General features: G+C 35.7%; 1 protein-coding gene across 3 annotated transcripts in view; it reads right to left on the bottom strand.

Moving 5' to 3' along the window:
• CDH12 (cadherin 12) overlaps positions 1 to 27,550 on the bottom strand; it is a 393,880-nt gene that overhangs the window by 226,877 nt on the left and 139,453 nt on the right. For 2 of the 3 annotated variants that reach the window (XM_026843110.1, XM_026843111.1), the window contains exon 2: positions 7,290 to 7,433. The gene's annotated coding sequence lies outside the window, so the exon portion shown is untranslated. Of the gene's footprint in view, positions 1 to 7,289; positions 7,662 to 27,550 lie in introns of those variants that run through there. The other variant, XM_026843109.1, reaches the window with a different exon arrangement.

Below are 27,550 nucleotides of genomic sequence, written 5' to 3'. Positions count from 1 at the left end.
GGGGGGGGGGGGGGGGAAGTTTCTAATATTTCCTGTGTTGCTCTATTTGTTTTTTGTTGTTTGTTTTTTTTTTTAATCTTTATCTATTAGAAATATCCAGATGCTTGTCCTGATGGCGCTGCTCCACTCTGCCATACATAGTCCTCCTCTACACCCAGCCTAGAATTACTCACGTTCTTGGCTGCTGGAACTCAAATATGTCCTTGACTGATACATTTTGGCTCTCAGGGTGAGGAAGAGTGACAGGTAATTGCTATGTGCTACACCTGATGGGTAATTTAGAGTGGGACTGAAGTTCGTTGATGGACCTGAATTTAGTTGCTTGCATGTTCTGTGTATCAAAGGACATTTCCATTTCAAACAATAGTAAAAGAGAGGAGGGGGAAGGGGATGAGGTGACATGAGGACAAATGCAGAAGAAAGTGACGGTGTATGAAAATTTCTATCGATTTATATGTAGTGAGAAACAAAAAATGGGATAGAAGTCTCTATGCTGAATCACAAAACCATCAGAGAAGTAATACTCTTCAAAAAACATTTTAATTAGCAAATTCATTTGAGTGTTTTACTTATCAGCACTTACCTTCTCAACACCACCTCTTAATCTCTGAGAAGCACACTCTTTCAAGCATAAGCCAGGTATATCACATTTTGTCTCTTTATTTATTTGACACATGTTCCCCTTCAAGTAACAGTTCAGAGGTAGAAGGGCCAAATTACCAAAAGATCTGTTTTATAGAAAACCTGAGTCCCACTGCCTAAGAGGTCAGATTTTAAAAATCCAATATTTAAAGATGAAAATATGAAACACTGTATCCTCAGAGGACTGCTCATCACATTGTGATAGAAAAAAGAGGATTTTTATTGAAAGGCACGGGACTTTTTTTTTTTCTTCTACCGGTGTAAATCAGGACTTCTGTAACATCTGTTTACAGTTACAGTGAGGTAAATCTACACAAGATAGGTTTCATTACATGCTAAATTATTACTATTTATTCAGAAAAGGAATAAGAAGTGTTACAGGGAATGCAATGAATTTATATTCCATTTAACATTTTCAAAAGATATAGTTAAATGTTTAAAATTATGGTAAACAAGTACCAAGATTACTATTCATATTTTAAGAAGAAATGAAAAGACAGTTAACAAGGAAAGATACAAGTTTCCTAAATGGAAATAAAATGGCTTTTCATTTTGTTGTATAATTAATATTCCAGTTTAATGATTGAAATAGTACTTGAACCTGAAGAGTTTTTACACAAAGCTTGTTACAACTAAATTTGAGTGAACTCAGATTTGGCAGAATGACTTCATCAAATCCCTAGAAAAAGTACTGAGTAAAAGTCTGCTCAGACTGTTCAAGACAATGGCAATCTAGTCAAGAAATAATCGGTTTTTTTGTTTTCTTCATGCTACAAATATTCTTAGAAAACTATCATTAATTGTATTATCAGGTTCCATTTAACAATATTGGTTAATTTACAGTATTTTCTTAAATAAAATAAATGAACCATGGGATGAAGCCTTTTTTTTTTCCTTTAGTTTATATATTGAACTAAACATAAAACAGATACATGAAAGTGTACAACATGTACACACAGAGTCACTATGCCTGAGTACAGAATGCCAAGAAGGTAATTTTTAATAAATGTACTTTGTGATTTTCATATAGGCTTTTAAGAGAGTTGCTTCGACTCCATATATAGAAACACTATACTAATATATATATATATATATATATATATAGGGTCCAAAGGAACTGAAGAACATAAGGGAGTGAGTGCTAAGGGAACTCAGAACCTAGGTCACCAGTTCAAACCAAGCCCTGTGGGTAGTGGTTGAACTGCAAAAAACAAGCCAATATCTTTGTGAACTGAATAAATGGCCACAGACAAGCATTTAGCAAATGTGTGTCTGCATTTACAATTACATTTAGCACTTCCTGACAGTCTTCAGAGAATAGCAGCCAAGAACCTTCCCAATGCTTACAGACTCTAAATGACCTAGATCAAAAAGCTGGATTTTGGGATATGTGCTCGAGCACACTGCTGATCAAGAAAGGTCAAAAGTCTCATCTGTCTTTTAGGAAATGAGTGGATTTGCATCCTTACTTACCTTCACTTGAAAAAAAAAAAAAAAATTCAAATATTTTTCTAACCAAGTCAGCCATACTGTATTTTGTAAGTATGTTTGGTATGCTGGACATCGTACTAATGTGGTCAGTGACTAAATGCATGCATGAAAAGAATAATAAATCTGATCTAAATTTGGAAACAGAAACTACTCATCCGAGTAATTTAACTGAATATTTATCATCTGCTTTAGAGACTGTTCTGAGCATACTCTACTCTGAAAGCTGAAGGACAACATAATTCCGGTACCTATATATACAACTTCCAAACTTAAGTGCAAGACAGTACTTTATTATGATGCTTTGTACTTAGATACTTTCTCATTTTGAAACTCAAACCTAGTTGTTTCCCATGAAAGTCTCCATAAAGGTTTCCAGTCTGAGCTGTGATTAAAGGTCTGGGCCATTCAGCAAAACAGCACAGAGATGGACTTCAGCGCCCACAGACTCCAAATCACACTCTGATGGAGTACAGGACAGTAAACACAGTTTACATTACACATATGTCAACCAAGGCAGTCATAGCCTTAACAAATATTGACAGCTGAGACATCTGCAACAGAAAGATTCCTCTCCAGCCCCAGAACTGTCTGGTGTACATCAATGAGTCTGGTCTTGACCGGAAGACTCTCCCCATCCTCAAAACTGAAGTGATACATTTGACAGAGACTGAACCACAGCTGCTCCTAAAGTAATCTGACCAAGTCTCATGATGCAGAATCTTAGCTCCCATCTGGTTGGGAGAAAAGGAAGCTTCTTTAAATGATCCATTGCAATATTAGCATCGTAAAACATATGTCTCTGACTTCTGCTAAATACCAAGTCCGGTAATAAATATGGTGATGTAGGTTTGTATTTTACTTTGATATAGAAATCATCTACATGAAAGATTCTTTTTACCCCCTCAAACTATTAGGCCTGAAGGTTCAGTAAGAAAGTATACTGAAGCTTTCTCCCTCTCAAAACAGCACTGCAGTTTAAACGATTTGCTACAAAATTATTGCCTCAACAAATATCCAGTGACACATGCCAAAACCAATGCCTTCAATGAGTTACATCTCTGAGAAACAAGTGGACCTTAGTGAAAATTTCCATTACTGCAAAGAAAATAAGGTTTGAAACTCATTCTTTAATATGATGCATCTATGACAAAGAGCAATAAAAACAGAAGCCAGGAAAAAGTAGTAGCAAACACTACATTTGCCCCTAAATCAACTAATTATGAGTCGGAGAGTCATTCAGAAGGTGCAACTTTCACTGTGGCTTGAAAACAACAACCCTGAAAATATGCTGAAAACTTAAATATTTGTAAGCATATATAAAAATATATATACTGCAATATATGTTTATTTTAACTGTAAGGTATACTTTTGCAAGAACAATGGCATCCTGAGGTATCCAAGTTAAGCCTTGCAGAGCTTTGTTTCCATGATCCAGTTAAGAACACGCGACTTCTTCAGTGTAGATGCACACATAAGACTCCAAAGCTGGAAACAGAGCTGGCTCTTACTGTGCTAGCTACTTACTGTACACTGATATACAGCCTCTGACACAAAGAATGTAGTACTAAATAACAATACAGGAAAAGGGGGTAATGAGATAGTGGAGTATCAGAGCACATATATCCCATCCATGTGAGCACTGGAGTGTTTTCAGAAAGGTTTTCTGTTTTAATTAAAAAGAAAAATTTACAGAGGTGGATCAAATGAGAAAAGTGATGTTCTCACAGCATCAAAGAAATGAAAAGAATGGATGTGAAGGTGATGAAGCATTATCGTGGTACATGAAGAAAAGAAAAAGAAAGAAAAGGGAGAATGCTAAGAGGAACAGAATGAAAAGAAACACAAATCATTACGGAGAAAAAGAAGCTATATGAAGAAGAAATTGCTACTCAGAGGTGAAAGGATAAGTGCCCAGGAAACAGACTGAAAATAACAGCAGGAGGAGGAGTAACAAGAGTTTGGTGGCAGACGATGGTCTTGCTAGGAAAGCTAATATTTGTTCTCCAACGCATAAGACAGGGCTTGAAAAGCCTCCCTTTTTGGTAAAGCAAATTCCCATATATCTTTGAGAAAGGAAAACTGGGGAAACTCATTAACCCCTGATGTTTATTCTATCTCACTCTCACCTTATCCTCTTGAGGTGACATAATATACCCCTTTTCCTTACATTATCTGAATTATTAACTATAGTCATTAAATGTTTTCTTTTTCGTATGTCACTATATACAGTTTTAGAAGGACCGTTCCTAGCTGCTCTATGGTTGGTTTTCTGTCAGCTTTCAGAGAGCTTCCTTTGATTTACCCCTTTCAAACTTCAACTTAATACATTTCCTTAAAACACTCCTAAAACATTAAAGCATTAGCATCAAACGCCAATTTTCAGTGGAGTTGGGCCAGATAGCAATCATACTCTTTTGTCAGTAATAAGGAGACATGGCTTGAGGCAAAAAAAAAATTAACACTGGCCTCATTCAAAGAACTTGAAATATCTGAAATAAAGCTGAACACCACATATTTAATTCTATTTGATATGGCCTAAGAGTAAAAAAAAAAAAAAGGCTCAAGAGAGGGAACTAGGCTATACTGACATGTCTTCCACTGCCTTCTTGTGTAAGCTGTGTTGCTGTGTTTACCAAATTTGAAAATCTTCAGTGAGTCAGATGCCCCAAATTATTTGTTTAATGAGGAATGATATTTCCCATATTGCTGAGGTCACTTCTGGATCATCACTAGGTATGAAGAAGCCCACAATCTACCAATGGAAAAGACCAGAAAATAATTGTAGCATTATTGCCTATTTTTATCAAATGAGGAAAACCAGCATTGCCCCACGTTTGGTGAGCTGTCATCTCATACAGTCTCTGAGGCTAGCATACCGGAAAGTAAGTGCTTTTCACTTAGAAGCAGATAGAACATCTCATCTTGTAAAATAATAATAGAGATGTAAGTGCATTTGTAAGACTTGTTTAGAAACCCACAGACACACTGCTATGAAAGCGTGATTTATTTATTTTTTACTTACAGCAACAACTTTTGTCTCATAAAGGGGAACAAAGCCATCAAGTCAAACAATGTTTGTAGTCAGTCCTTGTGAAAGACTGGAATGCAAGTTCCTGCTACTTGTATGTAACCTGGATGTCTGCAACTGCATAGGAATTGTTAACATCATAAATTTTTCCATGAGGCACATTAATTTATTGTCTTTTGATTTTTTTAATGAGTACTCTGATGCATATTAATGAATATAAATTATTCTGAGAAACCAGTGGCTATTCATGAAACAAAAATTAAGTGAAGACAAGTACAAGGGAAGCTGACTTGTGCATTCAAATATTACTACCCTGGTCAAGACTTTTATCTCTGGGTGGCAAAAGCACAAAACTTAGTGGATGTCATATAAATGTAACATGAAAAAAAGTAGTCAGCTATACACTACACCAATTGAGGCTCAGTGTCTGTAGCTACTTCCAAAACCAACTTCCTTTCCAAGAAAACAGTGGACATATTGTTTCACATTTATAAAAACCATTACTTTCAGAAATAATTTTCAAGAAGAATATACCAATAGACAGTTAAAACTGTCAGTGTTCTTAGTACATTCCCCCCAAACCCCAGGTCATTTTCCCATATGCTTATGTTTTTGTGAGAAAGAGAACTTGGTATTTCTCACTGAAAAAGCTAATGGAATAAGTAAAAAAACCTGCAGGTAATCGTAATCAGTATTTCCCTGATTTTTTTTTTTTTTTGAGGGGTGGTGGGGTGGGGAATAGTGAAGCGGGGCAGGGGCTTGGGAGATATTTTTGGACAAAAGAATGTATCTCCATATTGAGTAGTTGAGCTTTTAATGAAAGATATGGCGCTATGAATTTTATTACCAACACTGGATGATAACCAATGATACAGGTATTTAATGACACCAGTCAGTATTGGCTGCAAAAGCAGTGCAATTAATTCACACTTTTATAAACTGCGTAAGAGTTATATATCTGGTTAAGAAAGGAAGATGTGAAATGGGTTAACTTTCCATTGATCTTTTCTCCCAATTATGATAGATTTTTAAGCACAAGGTGTTAATTTTTGTGGACAACAGAAGGAACACGGACATGTTTAATACAACAGACCTTAATTTGGTCCCTTACAGTATTAAAAAGTTTGAGTTGTTTACTAGCTCCTTAATTACATCCCCTGACAGCATAGCTATTAAGTGTGGACTTGACTGAGACTATCAAATTCAGTTCACTTTAGACGTTTTAGGGTGGATATGCCATAGGTACACTGGGTCATCTTACAGGCTCTGTAAGCATCTCTGACTTTTTCTTATTAATCATTTAATCTTTCAAGACAGCCTCCCTCATCCACTCTTTTTTTCTTTCCAGATAAAGACCTTCCATCAGTTTCTTTCTTTTGATATGCCATACTTTCTATCCCCCCATGAAAAATACGTCCTCTCCCTCTTCAATCAAACACTATTTCCTCCCCCCGCAAGTACCAATTTAATTTTCTGACCACTTGCATTGAACCAACACCTTTACTCACCCTTGTGCCCCCACAAAACTACGAAAGCAACTATCCAAACCCCACCAGCCTCCGAGTATAACATGACACACGCCAGTCACAGCCCCCAGTCTGACGGTAACCTGAAAAGCTGCATACATAGTCTTGATTCACATTTCAAAAAACCCTTTCTGTCTCGTTTAAACGCCACAGGGCTTTGAAGCCTTGCATCTACGAGTTCCTGCCTGCGAAGGAACGACATTGCTTATAGAGAATGAAGTTTTATCATTACGTACTTCTGCTTTCCAGCTGCTGTGCTTCCTCAAATAAATGTAATAAGCACAAAGGGGGAAAGTGCACTTGCCTTTCCTCCTCCCTTCTCCACCCCTGCACGTTTCTAACATTTTTTTTTTTTTTTTTTCCCCCCAGGCTTCAGAGAACCACCGAATCAGAAATAACTGCAGCCATTCATAAGAAGCTGCTTAAAACCTGAATCCTTCCAGAGAGGAGTTCCGGGCTGGGACATCTGCCTCTGCCCCCAGCCCTCTCCTGACACCCGGCACGGGCTCCCTTGCTGCAGTGCAGGCTGTCAGTTTACTCAGTTTGAACTTTCAATGCAGAAATTCGGCACTATGCAGTCAGCCAGATAAAGCAGCACTTACCTTAATTGAAATCTTTTCTCTGGTAAAGCTGGAGCATCAGTCAAATCAACAGTGATTTGGGGGCAATCTAAGTTTCAATCAACACCCTCCGGGTAGCCGCATACTGCTCTGCCTTTTTTTCGTTGATGTTGAACTCTTCACTGTCTAAAGGAGAGAGAGAAAGATAAGCTGAAATCCTCAGAGGCTCCTAGGGAGTGAGAGAAGAGGCACCAAAGCAATGTTTCTTAACATGAGATTCTCAGCAAGCGTGCTCAGGTCTAGAAGATCGTGTAACTGCTGTGATAGGCTCCTGTCATGTCCCCTGAGCCGTGAGATGATCATTGACCTGATTAGCTCTGAACACTCCCTACATGCAGAGAAAGCACTGAGAGGATTGGTGGGTCGCAAGGGAATTGGGAAAGGCACCAGGGCCACTTGGGAATCTTCATTCTTCCAGACTAATGGATGTGCTGCAGCTGAGGCTGTAATTTGCGAGGAGGTTATGCACAATGTTAACCATCTGAGGACTTAAACAAATGTGCTTTTGCATGCTGTTTCTCAAGGTGCGCCAGCATTCAACACAGGGTAGAGCTGAGTAATTAGAGGCTGATGTAGCCGTTTCGTAATACAAGGCTCACTGTATGAGATGTTCTGTAAGCTGAGAGATAAAGTGGATTCATACATTTGTCTCTGACCCTGGAGACAATAGCAGTTAATGGGTAGAGTAAGGGAAATTAGCATGGTGGGCTCCTGTTAGCCCCCAGATGGCAATCAATCACCATGGAAAGAAAAAGAACAACAAAACCCAAACAGACTAGAATTATTTAACAAGCATATATGACAATATAAATAAAATGCAGAGAAACAATGCTAAATTAGTACAGAAAGGACTCTTCAACATAGAGATAAAATCAGTAGTAAAGCACAACAATACAAGTTCTCTTCTATGGCTGCAACAGAGAGTAAAAACCAACAAGGAATGCATTTAAAGATCTAATTTGCTTTACACTTACACTGATACAAATAATTCTATTAAAGATGACAGTTTAAATTTAGACAGAAAAAAAAAAAAGCAGAGTGAAAGAAGAATGAGATTTATTTTTACCCATTTTTGGTTCTAGGGTATTATAAAAACTAGATTTTTCTGTACCAAGTATTCAGGCTTATGTGGTCAAATGAGTTCAGCCAAAGTATGTCAACTTTTATGGCTATCCTTATCTGCTATTTTCTTGCTTCTTGGACAATTATGGCACTAGCCAGTTGACTCAATTTTCCATTCAGATTTATCCAAGGAAATACCCGTTTGTGACTAAGAGAGAAGTTCATCAAATAACATATTTAGTAATGGTGGTTTGATGTGCCAATATAAAATGAATAAAATTTTATTTTTATAGTAACTAAAGAAGATTTGAAACCTACAGTACAAAGTTAGTTCATACGTAGATACCATAAGTTACTCTATTTATGCTGAAACAAAGATAATCATAAACATATACTGAAATTCTTAATCACATTTATTTAGTTTGGGTCTGTTCATATCCATTTTTTGGGTAAATTAGTATAATTGTATCTTAGTAGGATAAGAAGTCAAGAAAGCAATTTTTAAGTTGTTAAGCAAGTGACAGAGGAAATGGATTACATATTTATTTTTTGAAGGCATTCACATCAGAAATCTTATTATTACAGTATCATGTGACTTAGATCACTCAGAAGTAACCAGAAAAATTTGAATCTCCAATTTATTTAGCAAGACACAGAAGACAATGATTTCTCAACCAAACTTCAGTTACCCTAACTGTAATGCCTGAGAAACAGGAAATAAATCTAAGGTAAGTGCCCCACGTTCCCACTACACAGTCAGTAAGAAGAGATCAACTTTTCTACCATAAGAATGGTAGCTATATAATTTTCATGATCCTCCTCTGGAAGTGCCTCTCTCTTCTCACCCATCAAAAGCTTCTCCATGTGCAAAATCTAGGTAATAAGATTGTCTTGAGTAATATTTCATATTCAAATTTACAGAATGTGTATCAGCCAGGGATTCCCATTTCACCTGGGACTAAAGGTAACAAAATAATAATTAATCAAATAAGAAGCCTTTTACATTAATTAATATAAACTATAAATACATTCTTGAGCTTGACTAAACGGGTTTCATGTGTCAAGACCTCAGCTGAATTACAACCCTCACTGAAAATGAGGTTGCTTTCCTTACCCATAAATTTGTACCACAGAACGAGTAGGAAGTCATCCCAGCACATGATCTTATCTGTTCTCACATGGCATCACTCATGAAACAGGTAATCCACAGACACACACTGTATTTTGTATCATTTCAAATACAATGAAAGAAATTAAAAATGAATTTATTTGCCTTTCCTGAAAGTTTCCAATTTCACGTTTCTGCTGGTTTGTTTAGTTAGAGTCCTAACTCTCACCAGCCCTGGAATTTTCCACACCTCTTAAACTACTGTTCCACAACCTACAAGATCTCCATGTCAGGAATACTTTTCCTGTTATTACCCCCTTTCAAATCTCTTCCTTTTTATGACAAATTCTACTCTTACAATATAAGTTGTAATCTTTCTCACTTACTATTCCGGTTGTCCTTTTAATGTTTAAAAGTCAGCATTCGCCAGAAGTTCACAGTATATAAATAAATTATTTTAATTATTTCTCATTACAAGTAAAGGTCTGAAAAAGAAAACAGCAGGTCCAGAAAGGACTGAATCATGAAGGGACAAAATTTGAAGTGATAACAGGATTTAAGTTTGTGCAGAAACAACTGGGACTTACTGTTGGCTTGGACATTTGAGTGAGAAACCGGCATTTTAAATTCAGTGTTAATAAAAGGAAACAATAGTTTGAGACACTCATAAATCTTGCTGCAGTCTAAATAAGAGAAGTCAGTTGTCTTAGGTCCTATTCACAAACCTAAATACATCTTAAAATTTTGAATTCAGTTCCTATCAGTCAACTAAATAAATGGATGGAAGTTGTTCAGAGCAAGGAGATCAGAAAAGTAATGCATCTTCAACTGGAGATGATATAATCACTCATACAGATAAAAAAATTTAGACACCTTCTCCTCTCATCATTCTTATACAAAGGGGACAGTACATTAAACCAAAGAAAAAAAAGGATTAAGAAAAAGGAATAAGTTTCTATGCAATCCGTAATTAACCTTTTGAATTCACTGCCACAAGCCATGACTGTAGCAAAGAATTAAAATACACATATGAAAGAAAATTTTAAAATCACAACAAGGTTTAAAATGCATACACAAGAAAAATTTATTTGTTTCAGGACTGTTACTCAATGAGGAGAAAAATATAACCTCATGAACAAGACAAGATATTAATAATGGGAAAAAATCCTTTACCAACTAACATCATTTAATAGTAAAATTTAGAAGACCTTTACAGTATGATTACATAAGCCATGGTATTTTTACTGTCAAAGGTCATTAGATACTCATGTTTCATTAAAATAATAATTTAGTTGGTTTAGGGTAAATTTTAACAGATGAACAGCATTTTTTAAAGGAGCTGTATTTTCAAAATTTGTCATTTGAAGAGACTGAATGACAAAATAAATACAGAAAACTACATTAGTGTAAGTTTCTTAATATTCATGTAAAGATCTTCAGTTCAAAAACACGAAGTACTGCAGCACAACTCTTCACCATGCATCAATATAAATTCAATACAGAATAAAAGGCTACAGAGGAACAGTAAGAAAAGCGATGGAATCACCTATATGCTAATATATTCACAACTTTTCTGCTGACCCAAATCACATACAGCCATTATCTCAGCTCTGATGATGCTCAGGAATTCAGTGAATGAGAAGGGAATTGTGTCTATACCCATAGCTTCAACATACAGAATTATTCTTTTTCTACAGTTAAAAAGATCCTTTGGTATGAAAAAGATATACTATACAAGATGTAATGAGAGTGTCAATTTGCTCAATATTTTTTTTTCTTTTTTAATAAGTAATCAACAAAAAGAGGTATTGTCTTCTTCATTTTGGCTGAAAGACCTATAACTAGAAATCGGGTGTGGGAATACTCTAGGATAGCAGCGAAACTGGCAGAATAAAAGACTATATAGAAGAGACCTCATAAAACCGTCTTTATCCTTCATCTCTGCAGAGAAAAAACATATAAATAATAAACCACTTAAAGACATTAAAAACGCTTTGAAGTAAAAGAAAATCATTTGAACCGTTTGAACTTTCACAACCATCATATTTTCCACATTTTGGCAACCACTATCTCCACATGGCAGCCAGGGACAACCAGACTATATAACTCTCAGTAGGACCTGACAATTGCCATGCATTTTAGCACTGAAACTTTATTCTTATCCCCATTCATTTCAAAAGAACTGATCAGACTGAACTCCAAATTTTCATCTAACTTACATCAGCATAGCTGCATTGATTTAAGTAGAACTGTACAGTAGATTTATAAATTAGTGAGATCTCATGTAAAGCAATACAGTTTGTCATCAATGAATGTTACACCAGAATTCAAATGTCAACCTTCCTGCAACATCAGCCAATTTTTTTTTTTTTTTTATATTGATCATTTGCTTCCAAACTTTCTGGCTGCAGTGAGTACAGACAACACAGGAAATTTACTTGCATCTAACAAAAAGTGTAATCTTGAACATTCAGTGCTTTAGTTCAGAACCTTGTTCTACAGGTTCTTGATGTTCAGGTAAAGATGTGATCTGAATGGAAGGAAACAACTGAATCCTAGCTGTACTCAGTGGAAAACTGCTCACATCATGAGACTTCTCCTCCTGGTATCTGCAGGGGCTCAAATCCAAAGCACTCCTGCTCTTATCTGATCCCTGTTCTCACTTCCAGTTTAACAATAACAGTCAGTACCATTCTTCTTAATTAGGCCAAACTTCCAAAGATAAGGTAAGTCGTACAGTATATTGCTTTAAGATATTTCTGATTATGATAGTGCAATGTACAGTTTGAGCTTTGTTGTTCACTTTTATTAATGTGTGGTAGACTGAGACATTTCAATGTTAGTTTTCTCTGCTTCCTTGGCGACATCCCCAGAATGTTGGAGATATTTAAGAGGCACAGGTAACGGTCGATTTGCATAAAGAAACATAATGCATAAAGAAACAAATACAAATTTTGGAGCATCCTAATATCACAGTGGAACAGTTCCAAAACCATAATGACAGTGGGGAGGCTGGTGGTGACTAAATACTCCATGATTAAGTTCTGGAAGGTATAAAAGAACATTGTTCTTCCCAAGAGTAGGGAACTTATGGGTAGAGAAGGTCCAGAGCCCTGTGAGTGAAAGGAAACATGGAAGGACAATGTTTTTAAGGATGTATTCAGATTTGGTAAAGAGAAAAGGGAAATAAAGATAGAAAGAAGATGTGAAATGGAAACAGGCCACCACTGTTCTGATTATGCCTCTTCAGTTTTTCTACTATCTGAGAATTTATACTTTGTATCACAGAGGAATATAGCTTATATTCAGGCATCAAGTGAATTATGGTTGTTCATAATTACAAAGAAAGAAACAGAATGAATAAGTATTTGAATATGATATGTGCCTGCAATACTATTTATTTACAGATACGTATTATAATGGCAGTTTTGTTAAAACATGGAATCCAAATTCTGTTCAGTCTGTTCGGTATGTCTTTCAGTACAAATTGAGAACCTCAGAACTACTAGAAAGTACTCTACAGAACAGAGGAAATTTTATATCTGAAGTTTCTTTATTTCTGCTGAAAATTTCTGTCAGCAATACGCCTATACAGTTAAACTGAAAATAAATACACGACTGTAACCAAGGGCATGGTTTTGTAGCAAAGTGTGACATGTAATTTCTGGTCTGAGTCTCCTTTTTGCCGGGTGCCATAGACCTCCTTTAGGTATAACAGCAAAAACAGGAGACCCCTGTACATTGTGCCACAGGAGCAGTGTGGGAGACAGAATGACTCAGGGACATCCTTACTAAAGTACAATTCCTCCCTCACATCCTTCTTGTTCAGGTGAAGGGAACAGTGTGATTTGTGGTATGACCTGTCTCAGCAGCAATTTAAAACTTCCCAGTAAGATCTCTGTCTACTCACTCCCTTTTACCATCCACTTGCTTTGGCATGCAGGGATAGGGGAGAGAGGGTAGTGCAGAAAATAGTGTGCAGGGATGCAATATACTGCTTGTAACCACATAAATATCTTATACCTATTCATTAGCCTCCCTGTTCCCATCTCTCTGAACAAGGAGGGGTTGCTTGTCCCCTTGAAGGGGACGAAACTGAACTGCAGTTTAGTCTTGGGATTCTTCCTGGCATTTTTATAGCTGAAGCCTGCTCTGCTACTTATTCAAACTAATACTATAAATCTAATACACTTTAAGGGCCACATTTTCAGTGTCATAAACCATCATATCTGTCCATTTTTCAGGGGAACCAGAGGGCTTTTAAACACCTAGAGAAAATCAGATCTTAGGAGGTGACAATATTTCTGTCGAAGATTGGTCAGACATAATTGGTTTCTGGAAAATCTCAGAAAAATATAGAAACAAATATAACCATTAATTAACTTTCCAGCAGTCCTAACTTGCATGTCTCTGACCAGTTTTCAGTCTTCTAACTTTGGGGAGTTTGTTTCTTGTTTATTCTGCTTTGTTGTTTTAGTTTTACTCTTGACTGTGTTTCCTTATATGATACTGCACTTCTCTTTTTCAGTTTGTCTGTTTCAGAGTCATCTTCTAATCTGTTTTTTAAATTCTTAAAAAAGATCTGCTTTTTCTCTTGAAGTTATTTTAATGTACTTAATCTCTAGGCATAGGAAACATCCTGTTTCTTACCTTAATCTGCTCTCTTTCCATTTACTAATTCCCTATTAATGTTTCTTCCTCCACAATTCCAGTACCACAAGCACTTCCCATCTTTCTTCTCCAAGGATTATTTCCCCCAGCTCTCGTAATGCTCCTTCTTCCTCATTTACTTGCTCTCTTTTGTGTGGGTTTTTTTCTTTTTTTGGACAGTCTTAGAAGCACTTTCTTCTGCCTTTTCTGTCAGTGCTAGAATGATAGGTATAGAAGGAGAAAATAGAGGGGGAACAGCAGCTTCTTTTTTTCCATATACACATAAAAATTTCTTATGTAGGAAAAGGAATTAAGTGCTGACAAAATTGCTTTTAGAATCACTACTGTTCAGGAGGACCTTGTAAAGGAGCATGACTGGAAAGGTTTTAAATCCTAGTTCTCTCATTCATCGTGGTTTGAAGCAAGTTTTCTCTCAGGTAACAGACACCAGCTCCTTGGCTGTAAAGGACAACTTCCTTCTGTACAGCAAACAGGAAAGAAGGCTGGACTATTACTATAGAGTATCTGTAATGTTATTCTGATGCCAAGCCTTGAAAGAATAAACTGATGTGAACAGTGGCCATTAAAACAAGCGCTCATTCAGGGCAGCACTCTCCCCTAACGTGTGACCATGCTGGTTAGCACTTTAGGCTAGATACTGCTCTGGGAATACTGAAGCTACAGCACACCAAGCTGGCAGCAAACAGGAGGGTAAAGCCTCATCCCAGTCTTCTGAGCAGAGCAGAACTTTCATAACCTTTCCTTCCATGTGCCTAATGGCAAGACCGTTACTACTACACCCAAGTGTCTAGTAAGTTAAATGGTTTTCATGACATAAAGAAGCTGAACTGCGTAATGTATATAGATCTTATTTCTGGATACCAAGGAACATGAAGATTTCAATCTACTACACAGACACTGACACTAATTAGCAGGGCCTGACTCTAGTTCTTCTTGCTTGCACCAGCCATACCATTAGCCCTTCCAATGCCCTCATATTACAGAGAGCATGCTATGTATTACTACCTCATTAGTTTGCTTATTTATAGTCCATAACAAAATTCTGAACAAAATTATTGCTTGCTTCTGCAGAGCTACATGTTATTTCTCGTCTGCCTGTTTTTGATTCTGTCCTGCACTTCGAAAACGTCAGTCTCATGGGCCTTTATAATTACCAGGTTTCCTAAGATTTCCCTTAGATTATCAGCAGAGATAGAAGAATAAAATGCAGTAATGTACAAAACTCTCTTCTTAATTTTTATTCCTGTAGTCATTATTTCCAATAGGATCTATCAATACTAATATTTTAAAAGCTCAGAAGACAGAGAATCACATCATGATATGAAATGTGACACTCAGTTCTATCCAGCATGAAACTGGAGTGGGCAGGAAGAGAACGGAACAAAATACCAGCCTCCTTAGCTCAGGGAGATGTAGCAAAAGCCATGTCTCAGCTGCAGCCTCTTCAATCAGGGAAGCAGAGGCAACGGTCTGGCAACATAAACTTGGGCATCATATCCCACAGGGAGAATAAAGAAGTATCATTTTAACTGTACTTCACTGCAGCTTGCCACCAAAAAACAGTACAGAGCATGGTGGATCAGTTTCTTTAATACGGTCTTGCTGCGGAAACAAGTTGGAAGAAAACATGCTTCCACAAAGCACTTTGAAGTCAACATGGTCTGAGACAGTTGGCTAAGTAGTAAAATTTGACCTTCAGTGGTTAAATTGAATAGAATAGCCATGGAAGACAGATGAATCATATGATACATTAAAAAAAAAAAATAAAAATTGGTCAAGTTAATAATTACATATTTTTTTGGACAGAAAGTATAATTATGTGATCATACTCATTTTGGGCCATTAGCTTCTCTTTCCCCTTTTTCTGAATATAGAGGAATGAAAGATGGCTTAATTATAGCACTAGGAAATTATCTCTTTTTTTTTTTTTTTTTTTGGGGGGGGGGGAGAAGATGGTGTTATAATCACAATACAAAGTTGAGACTGTAAGATATTACCTTAAAATATTTATTCTCAGTTACTCTCACAGTTCCATTTGCATCTATAATAAGTAGCATGTTTAAAAGACACTCACGTATATAGTGTGAGAGTAGAAGAATTTGGAAGCCAGAAGGTACAGGCCTTGCTTCTAAACTTCACAGAGTTCCATTCTCTCTCACGGTTGCAAGTTGTGATTCATGATTGATGTGAAAATGTGTAATATTAATATTGTTTGTTAAAAATGGTGGGTAAGAAATGTAAATGCTACATATTCATTCATGTTAATTTGTCTCTTTAGAAGCATAGCCAACTAGATGGTGTTCAGCTATCTCCAGAACCATCTATACTGATTATTAATCAGAGCTTGCAGAAACCCTGTATCTTTTTTTTTCACCCTATTCATGAAGGCACTTCTGAGAATAATAATTACACTACTTAGCCTTTATCTAGTGCTTCTCATCTTTCAAGTGCTTCACAAATATTAATTCACTAATTAATCTTCCCAACAACTCAGATTACTCCCATTTTACAGATGGAGAAGCATTTGAAAAGAGGGCAAGTGACCTGCCTGAGGCCATGGAGAGTAAAGAAAGGAAAGAGGACTAAGGGGAGAGATGATTATAACTAGAAAGAAATGGAGGCAGATGGGACAATTATGGTGATGGTTCAGCAAATAATCATAAGATTCCAGTGAAGAATTTAACATAGCACCGGAGGGCAGGCAGTGCTAGCCCTACTGTGTATTATACAGTCACTCAGTATGCCAAAGGATCCACGAATAAAAAAAAAAATTGAACTGACAAATAAAACATATTGTGCACTTTCACATATTTATATATATTTTTTTAACAAAACACCGTCTGTTCTTAGATACTGGCAAAATTTTAGAAGTAATTATGAGCACAAAACTAGGGTCAAGAAACTGGAAAATTCTAATTTATTTGGTATTTTGTTTCATATAGAGCTCTATCTATACTCAAGATGGAATCAATTACATGCAAAGACTGCCCAATACTAGTGGCATAGACTGAGTAAACTGAGTTAGGATTTTTATGCCTGGTTCATTTTGCATATAGGAAGGCGGATAGAAAGCATACTGTCTATAAGACTAGATCAAGATCTCAGATTTAGTTCAAACCCTATGTAAAAAAATAGACTTGACTGAAACCTTGCCTTTCTGCTTTCCAAATAACCTCTGTTTAATCTTCTAAGTACCCCATTCTTTTTTTTTTTTTTTTTTTTTTTTTTTTTTTTTTTTTTTAATATAAGCTTCCTTTTAATCCAGATCTCTCAAATGATTTCAGGAAAACAGATACTTCTCCATTAGGACTACAAGAGAACCCAGGTTAATATTATTGTATGGTACTGATGCCAGGAAGACTTTTTCACTAAGGTTTTAAGAGATATATCATTGCCCAGAATTTAGGACAGCGACTGGGAATGGGAGATATCCAAGTTAAATCCATGAAATGAATGACTGTTCTCTATGTCACAGATGATAGCAACTTGAGGTTTGGTTTTGGACTGTGATAGAATCCTAACAAATATACTACACACTCTTATGCAGATCAAAAAGCTCCAAATAGTTAAAAAAGTATTCCAAATTACTTTATGCTCCATGCAGACTGGGAACAAGCTAAAAAATAAATTGAGACCTGTACAAAATCTACCAGATATACAAACAATTTGGTTGAATTGAGATCATGTTTGTCCCTCTTTGAAAAGTTTTGCTTTCTGTTCCACTGATATGGTAAATGTTTGTTCCAGTTGCACTTTTTGCAGACATTGACATTTTGTATACAACACTGCATTGTGCTGATTGTTGATAATAGAAAGAAGCAAGGTGGTAACAATCTATATACTTCCATATTCAAAACTCTCAGGCTACACTGATAAACAGGTGTGCAGAGAGATCCAATAAGAATGGAGAGAGGAGGAATGCAAAAAAGTCTGTTAATTCCAACTACTACAAGTAAGATACGTGCTGCAAGGATCAGTGCTAAAAGGGGAGCTCCCACTCCTGTACCCTGTGCATTTCTCTCTCAAGTTATCCCCTTACCTGGAGATGCCCTTAGAATGAAATATATTTATCTACAGAATAGATACACCTGTTATATATCCTGGAAAATTATCTGCTTCCCAAGATATAAGAACTTGAGATAAAGCTATTATTCCAAAAAAGAACAATCAAAATATAACTTTCTTTGCTTCTGCAAGATTTTGAAAGTAAAGATCATAGTTTTCTCTACATCCTCTTCAAATGAATTCTCCCTATATAATTTAAGACATATATTTGGGAAGAGGTTTCCTGCAAATAAGAAGGTGGAATAAAGTCTTTATTGGCACTATATGTTACTAACACAACTTTATCATGGTTTTAGCATTTGTAATGTTTGCAGCAACTGCACATGCTTACCAATCCAATCACTGACAACAGCAAGCAACTTTCCACTTTGATCTCAAATTTTGCAGCAGTGAGAAAAAAATTGACTGGGAAGAGCTTCTACAGCACGCTCTAATCAGGATGACACTATTAAATTTATGTTTTCATCCCATGATTAAATTTTTATTTAGCTTCTGTGATATAAAGGTTTTTATCTTACTACAAAAAGTAATGATCACAAAACTTTCATAACAGATGACATACACAGGTACAGGACTGATGAGAAGGATGCTCGAAAATGACAGGAGGGTATCATGCCAGTAAGAAATACTGCATTTTGTCATTGAAGTTTAGTTAGATTTGCTTTCCTTAGGCCACTGTCAGAAGACTGGGTGAGGCCACAGACCACTCTTGCTGAAATCTGGAGCACCTTCTGGTGCAGAAAGGACTTTAGCAGACAAGAAAAGTGCCAAAGAAAACAAAGTGCCGGCCTCAGTTGTGATGTGGCTCAGCATAGAGGGGAAAAACCTTGTTTATGGTACAGACCAGAAGTTCCGAGTTTCTTCCCAGTTGAGTGCAGGTGAGTGTTAATAGCTGCCAGGCTACACATAAGATGCTGCAGCTTCATCTTGTATTCTCTTCAAGATACTTCAACTCCAGAAGGAAGATACGGATTTTATTTACATGTCTCCAGAATTATATTTGGAGGATGCTAAGCTCAGAAATGCTGGCTATAGAAACTTAATTACTGTTTTAAGAACCGAGTTATTAAAAAAAAAATTATTGTATTTATTTAATTTACCTAAATTTGTGTCAAAAACTAGGCAGCGCTATGCAGTTCAATGTTGTAAGTTAAATGAGTATTTAGCAAGGTAAGGCCTCTACTGGTTTTAGATGTTGGGACATACAAGTAAGCTAGCTTTAGATATCAGCTCATCTTTAATTAAAATTTGTTAATACAGTCTGAGTGTTGATGATGCTAATATTTTGAAGTACTTAAGGTTATTCTAGGCTAAGCAGGAAAGTGTCACGTTTCTTTTTCTAGTGCTCTGTTTGCATAGGGTTTAGCTTTGTATCCTTGAACCAGGAAACAGTATGTAATTATTTTGGATGTCTTCTTTTATTGCTTAATTAAAACTATAGAAAATGGCATAAAGTAAACTCTCTCTGTCACACTGACATTTGCACAGCAGCACATTTGCAATCAACCGAAAGCATATTTTTCCCATTTCATTAATGATATAAAAGATACAAATTACTTATTTATGATTATATTAATAATAAAATATTAATTTGTTGAAGAATACACTGTATTAATAATAAATAATCCTGATCTCTGTGAATAAGATACCAGAATGAAATTGCTTTAATTTGGTTTAGAAAATAATTAATTATAGACTTACACTCATAGAACTCTATTGCCTTGTAAACAATAGTAAAATACATACCCCAGAACAACCTCTAAGTACCTGCATAAGAAGTGTGTTGTAATAATGAATTAATTTACTGTGCTGTAGCATCGAGCATTCATTTTGAAAGTGCTACTTTTTCAAAGAAAAAGTTTTATATTAAAGACATGTAAAGTCTAGAATTCAAAATCAACACCTGAAAGCAAAATAGAAGTGTCTGTATTTGCATCATTTATATTCTAATTCAAGAAGGTATATGTGTGAGTTTAACAATCAATCCACACATATAATTTCTTGAAAACTGTAATTTAAAAAAAAGAAAAAGAGTAATGAAATAATGGGTAGGATGGATCAGGAAAAAAATCCTATATCTCAATATAACTATGGATCTAATGCAACAGATTCATAGGCAATGCTGGTTGCAACTGACAATCACTAGAAGTAAGTATATGTTGTTGCTCTTCCAACAGATTTTTACAGTGTTTCAGTCAATCTCCCAATAAGTAAAATACTTATGAAAGTGGCCTTTCACTTTTCAAGCATTTGGGGCTTCCGTATTGTTTAGGTCTACATCCACCTCAACTTTTCATCCTTTATATCTAAACTTAATCAGATGGTAAATTATCTTCCTTTTTGTATGCATCTTTTTCCAAACTTTAAAAAAAAAAAATGTTTTAAAGTATACAGGAAAACTACAGCCATAGTGATGACATCTGTACCCTTTAATTTGTAGCACAATGCTGTCTGGTTTTATGCCTCGTTCTCAATACTAATAGGCATATTTCCAGTCCACCTCCACTTGGAATTATACACATTAGCAATATTCTCATGCAGGTCTCATACCACAAAGCTCAAGAGTATCATGTTTTGTAAAACATCAGACACGAGTATTCATGTACCAGAACATAGGAGTGATTCTCATCCTCAACAGCAAGCAGACTGGGAATGGTTGCAACTCACACAGATGTATCTGAGTTAGTCTTAATTAGCTCAAATACCACTAACAGCATAGCAGGGCACAAAGAAGTAACTGCAACATAGCCGTTGAAATACATTATTATAGTATCACACCCAGCAAACAGTGAGTTTGAGAGCAAAAGAACAACGCAGGACATATCCCTCACATCCCACCAGAAAAATCCATCCCATGCTTTGACTTCACTATGGTTTCAAAGAAAGTTGTTCCAGTGAGTTAAGACAGGTTATTTACTTGAAATTTGTGGCCCAATTGTGGTCCAGACCTTGCATACATTTCTTCAAGAGACTATTCTTATTTGTGCAGATAAGTGCAACAAAAAAGTCAATAAATTCCTTAAATTGCATTTAAATGTTTCCAAGAATGACTTCTAATGTCACAATCTTTTTCATAAACAGTTTACTCAGAATATTAATGAATTATAATTCCTGAACAAGTGAAAAATACATTTTTAATACATATACATGTAATTAAAAGTTTAAACTTCTTAACAACTTATTGCTAAAATGTGATATACATATGTACACATAGATGGAATTATTCAAAAGAAAAGGTGGGATACAACATTTCAACCAAAACTGAAGTATCCAGAAGTTTTCAGAAGTTCTGCTTTGGTGCAAATGTGTTACTTTTCACAACCAAGAGTCCCACTGTAAAGAATTCTCCAACATTCCTGTATGACTTGCAATATCATTAAAACTGTACAAGGTGCTCATGAGTGATTTATTTCATTAAGTTTGCACCATCATAACTAATCATCCCATTGAAATTTAGTCATTTAGGCTACTGATAGTCCATTATTAGAAAAGAATGTCAATAAGTTTTCTTCCACCTAAACACAGACGTCTTTCTCAAAATGAGATTTATCTTTCTTGGCTAGCATCTAGCTCTTTCCCCTTTGATTATGAAAAGATCATAGAAATTTTGCTAAGATCAGATGCAAATATTACGTGCACAGAATCCCAACATTACTTGCCACGAGCTTCCTTTAGTAGAAGTGTTTAAAAAAAAAAAAAAAAAAAAAGGGTTGTTTTTTTGTTGTGTTTTTACATCCTAGTCAAGTGTTTTTTGTTTTCCTGAAAGCTTTTACAGGTACATACGCCAGTTTATTGAATAGACATTCCCACAGAGTCTTATGAGCTAATATTATGCCATGATACTTTACTACAAAAATGATCAGGTAATACATCTGCAGTACAAACTAACTTCAGCTAACCTGTCAAATAATAAAGCAATACCTGGTAAATAATTTTTTAAAAATGCAAAGCATACGTATTCTTTAAAATCCCAGTGCAGGTTTCAAACTATCAACACACTTATACCACATTTAGTTACACACTAATGAATCTTCTACAGCACGGAACTTTAGCGTTACGTTTCTTAACTTAGTTAATGCTATCTAAGTGTATGGTCAAACCTTTAAGTAAATGGTCTCCTGCTAGTATTTATTCTTTAAAGAATTTCTTAATTTTAATTAAAAGTGTCAGATTTTGACCTTTTTATAAATATTTTTCCACTATGATCCAGATTGGGGGAAGGAGTAGAAGAAGATGAGGAATAAAATTGCATACATTTACTTTCATGTCTAAGGTATTGTGTCTTACTTGTCATTATGTCTTTTTTCATAGGTATGCTTTTGTTACAGGGTACATTTTCAATGTATGAAATTCATTCCCTATTACTTCTGTCTCTAAAAAGCCATGAAGTCCTGCTATGTTTGAGGTGAACCAAAAGGTAGAATGGAGAATGGACATAGTCTGGGTCAGTTGCTGTGTTCCTTAAAAAGAGGCTTATGCTGCAATACCATCACAGGATAAATATGTACATTTAGTAAATGAGAGAAGAGCTGTGAAAGATACTATCACAATTTCAGAGCTAAAAGTTCACATCACTCAGAGGTAGATGTATGATAGCTGTTCCTGTAAACAGTATGGGTATTCCACGTTCTTTTTTAAAATCACACAGTAAACACCTTATCGTCAATTTGGTATGCAGTGCAACTCCTGTAATACATCATTTAACACAACTGTATGCAACAAGCAATTTCCTTCCAAGATCATGGTATTTGTGTACTCCACTCAATGAAAATAGTAGGTAAACGTTGTTAGATCATATTCTTTTACCGACAAAACAAAGAAACCAGACCTTTCCACTGAACACAATGTCTTTTTCTGCTAAAAATAGTGAGATCTCTTCTCTAACACAATACCAGCTGTTACTTAGTGAAGCACAGAGGCCTCCTACAAAGCAAATACTTTCATTAACTACAACACCTTTACATTTGGGATTTGGAAATCTTCCAAATAACACATTTTTTTTTCCAAAAAATTGAAAGGTATCTTCACTATAATACAAACACACATGTCCACATTCATCCATTGTACACTTTCCATAACTAATACACTCCCCACACCTAGCTTTGACTTTATGCATACTTCTCTATCAATGAACAAGGAGATTTCTTCCCAAACATATTATGGAGGTACATGTGAAAAGAACACTTCCCTTAGAGAACAGCACAAAAAGCCATGTACTGTGATATCAACCTCTGATATTGCAACTTGCATGCAAAGTTGTAATTCTGTCAAAAAATAAAATTATAAGTAGTTCAAATTTAATGATTTTTTCTTCAGATAAAACTGAAAAAATGCCTTGAATATTATGAAATAGTTTTTTTTTTCTTTTTTTTTTTTTTTCCCTGAGAGATCACAAACTGCTGCAAAGATGAGACATTTTGAGGCTGAAACAGAACTTAATTCTGAAATCATGAAACCCTGAAATAAAACTAATTTGTCTTGCATGCCAATATACAGACAGTTAATATAAAGAAATAAATAAGTCCCCACATTTGATTGTCAAATATATATCGAGTAGCTTCCTAAATGAAAACTATTTGATACACAGGTTCTGAGCATCTATACAGTAATCTAAAACACAGAATGGTGTTTTGAATTGAAGTCAATTTTAGGTGTAGACTATGGGCCTTAACTTTATATAGTTCCAAGTTTGTAATTTATCTATTTTCTGTTGCCAATGTAGGATATATAAACAGGGGAAGGAAATATCACAGGTTTGATTTTTTTTTTTTTTTTTTTAAAGGCAAGTATCTTCTCTTGAATTTTTCAAAGAACACTCAGAAAAAAAGCAATGCAGAGCCTCTGTGTGAAATAACCAAGGCAAATGGCATAATTTTCATTGCTCAAGAGTTAAGAAGGATGGGCAAGAAAAGGTAGCAAAGACAGGGAAAGACCTGTTTAAAAAATATCTCATCAATATCTTATTTTCTTAGCAAATTATCCATGCCAGCTATGTGAAAAAGCAGCTACAGACAATAAGTGGCATGTCTGGCTTGTCACTATATAAACTGTTACGTTTTCAGAAAGTAACATAATTTATTTTTATGTCATTCATATAGTAAATATTGTCATCCCAGAGAATTCAGGTTACATGCAAATTTTTAATAAATACATTAATAAGAGCTTTTCTGTCAGAAAACATAAGCCTAAATTAATATGTTTTGAAATTTGATTTGCTTATACTTTTTTCTGACAAGTTAAAGGTGTACCTGAATCTCCAATATTCCAGTCTTAATATTTTCATTTTTTTATACTTGATGTATTTTAATTGTAAATATTTTTATTTTTAGTGTAATTTGTATTGTTTATTGTATTATATATTACAATATTTATATATATATAATATTAACTATATTGTAATATTGTATAATATTGTATTTTATTTTTAATTATATATAATTTAAGAAAATAAATTCAAAATAAATTTGTTTTGGTTTTTTTTACAGTTAATTTTAAAAATTATTTCAAAGCTTGGCTGATTAATTCATTCCTAAGTAGGTGTAACACAAATTCAAAACAGTTTTCAGCTTGTTTTCAGTTAAGACTTTTCCCTTTGTATCTACATTGTCTTGAAGTAACAGAAGAAATTTCATCTACAAAGACACCTATGGCTAAATTCACATTCACTTAAATAAGGTCAGACTTTCACCTTCTGGTGCTTATTCTATTTTATTTTTTTATGACCTTCACTATAAGCACCAAGCACTGAGCAAATGAAGACAGTGGAATTAAACAGAGATGGAATTGGCATTAGCATGGTTTGCTATTGCTTATCTGACCAATACAGTATGGTTATGCAGAAATAAAAAGGTTATAATGAGTGCAGAGTATGGAACAACATGAACTCATTCTCCTAACAGTGATTGTAATGTTAATGGGAGTGTGCAAACACAACCCACCCTATTACAATTTAAAGGACTTAAATCGTATGTCCATTTCCAGTTGAAAAATACTTTTCTTCTTACTGTAATAAATAAATAAATTCATATATTATGTGTAAATTAAAAACAAAGAGAAAACACCTCGCACCGATCACTAGCTCTAATCTCCCCATCTGTCACTGTGCAATGTGTGAAGCAGAAGATACATAATATCATCTCTGTATATATTAACTCCAGCTCAATACCTGTAACTCCATTTCCCATTCCTGATGTTCCATTTCCAGACACATGAAGGACAAGAAGGTGATCAGGAACAGTCATCAGGGATTCATTAAGGGGAGGTCATGCTTGATCAACTTGATAAACATCTGTGGTGAAATGACTGGCTTGACAAATGAGAGAAAAGCAGTGGATACTGTCTACCTTGACATCAGTAAAGATCCTCATAGAGAAGCTCTTGAACTATGGGTTGGATGGGCAGATAGTGGGGTGGATCAAAAACTTGCAGAACAACCAGGCCCAAATGTTGGTGATCAGTGGCACAAAGACTAGCTGGAGGCTAGTAACTAGCGGTGTACCCCAGGGGTCAATATTGGGTCCAATCCTGATCAACACCTTCATTCATGATCTGGATGATTCAGCGGAGTGTACTCTCAGCTGAAGTTTGCTGATGACACAAAACTAGGAGGAGTGGCTGACACACCATAGGGTCATTCTGCCATCCAGAGTGACCTCAACAGGCTGGAGAAATGGTCAGGCAGGAATCTCACAAAGTTCAATGAAAGGAAATGCAAGTTCTGAACCCGGGGAGGAACAACCCCATGCACCAGTATATGCTGGTGACCAACCGGCTTTGCAGAAAGGACAGCTGAGGAAAGCAGCTTGGCTAAAAATGACCTGAGGTCCTGGTGGACACCAAATGAAACGTGAGCCTGCAGTGTGCCCTTTGCAGTCAAGACAAAAAAAATGTTATCCTAGGATGCGTTAGACAAAATATTGCTAGCAGGTAGAAGGAGGTGATCCTACCCCTCTACTCATCACTGGTAAGGCCACACCTGGAGTCCTATGTCCAATTCAAACTGCCCAGCACAGAAGAAATATGGAGATATTCGACAGAGTTCAGTGAAGGGCCACAAAGATGATTAAGGGACTGGGGCATGTTTCATATGAGGAGAGGCTAAGAGAAGTGGGACTGAAGGCTCAGGGACATCTTACCAATGTGTATAACTACCTGAAGGGAAGGTGTAAGTAAGATGGAGTCAGGCTCTTTCCAGTGGTGCCAAATGACAGGGCCAGAAGTAATGGGAACAAACAGAAACACAGGAGATTCCTTCTGAACATAGGAAAAAATGTTTTCACTGTGAGAGTGACAGCACTGGCATAGGTTGCTCAGAGATGTTGTGGGGTCTCCATACTTGGAGATATTCAAAAGCCATCCAGACACAGTCCTGGACAACTGGCTCTAGACAGCCCTGCCTGAGCAGGGCATTAGACAAGATGACCTCCAGTGGTTCCTTCCAACCTCAAGCATTCTACAGTTCTATGAATTTTAGGTATTGATGACAACCTCTCCATAGGTGTGACCTAAAAAAACCTGAGGATCAGAATGCCAAAATGCTTCCATTTTGCTGACACACACCAAAAAAAGTTACATTCTGTACGCTTCACTTAATGTTGATTTTGGAAGAATGAAGGACCTCAGGATTTGGTTCTATAAAGACTAAGATTTAACAAGAGCATTTCATGCCAATACAGTCAGTTCCACAAAGGGACAGCAATTACGAAAAGTAATACTTCAAGGACAATTTCCAAAAAGCACACAGGAAATGTACATTTATAAGTACTGTTATATGTATATATACTTATATAACCAAATAATTTCATTTGTATATAACCACAAAGAAGGGATATCTTAAAGCAGGGATTTCTTACAGGGTGAAAATACAACAGTGTTAAATACTAGGAGCTGGCTGAAGAAGATTAATCTAAACGCAAAGATCCTCCCAGTTGTGGCCCAGGAACAATACCTGAATTACATTATTCAGTTTTGTGACTTTCCACAGCAGCAAGAGATGACAACATGACATTTTTTAATAACACTGTAAAAGTGGCAAGCATAAAGCATTCAAATACAGGAATGGTTTAGGTCTTGAGGCAGAAGCATAACTAAAAACAAGGACAAGATGCTGTTTGAACACATATTCAATGTACTCCAAAACCATTATTTCTTAAAGCAAATAGGATGTCTGTGCCAGTCGCCTACAGTCTTATTGTCACATTTTGTTATTTAATGTTTAAAAAAAGTTGTGCAGTAAACAAACACACACCCCCCAATGTATGTGTATCCTACAAAATCTATCCATGAATAATACAAAGACATTTGATTTGATACAGTCTTTATTATTGATAGTCTTTAT

This window comes from Athene cunicularia, assembly GCF_003259725.1.
Source record: "Athene cunicularia isolate RWA chromosome 2 unlocalized genomic scaffold, athCun1 chr2_part1, whole genome shotgun sequence".
Classification (NCBI taxonomy): Eukaryota; Metazoa; Chordata; class Aves; order Strigiformes; family Strigidae; genus Athene; species Athene cunicularia.
This window is presented reverse-complemented; position numbering and strand designations above follow the sequence as displayed.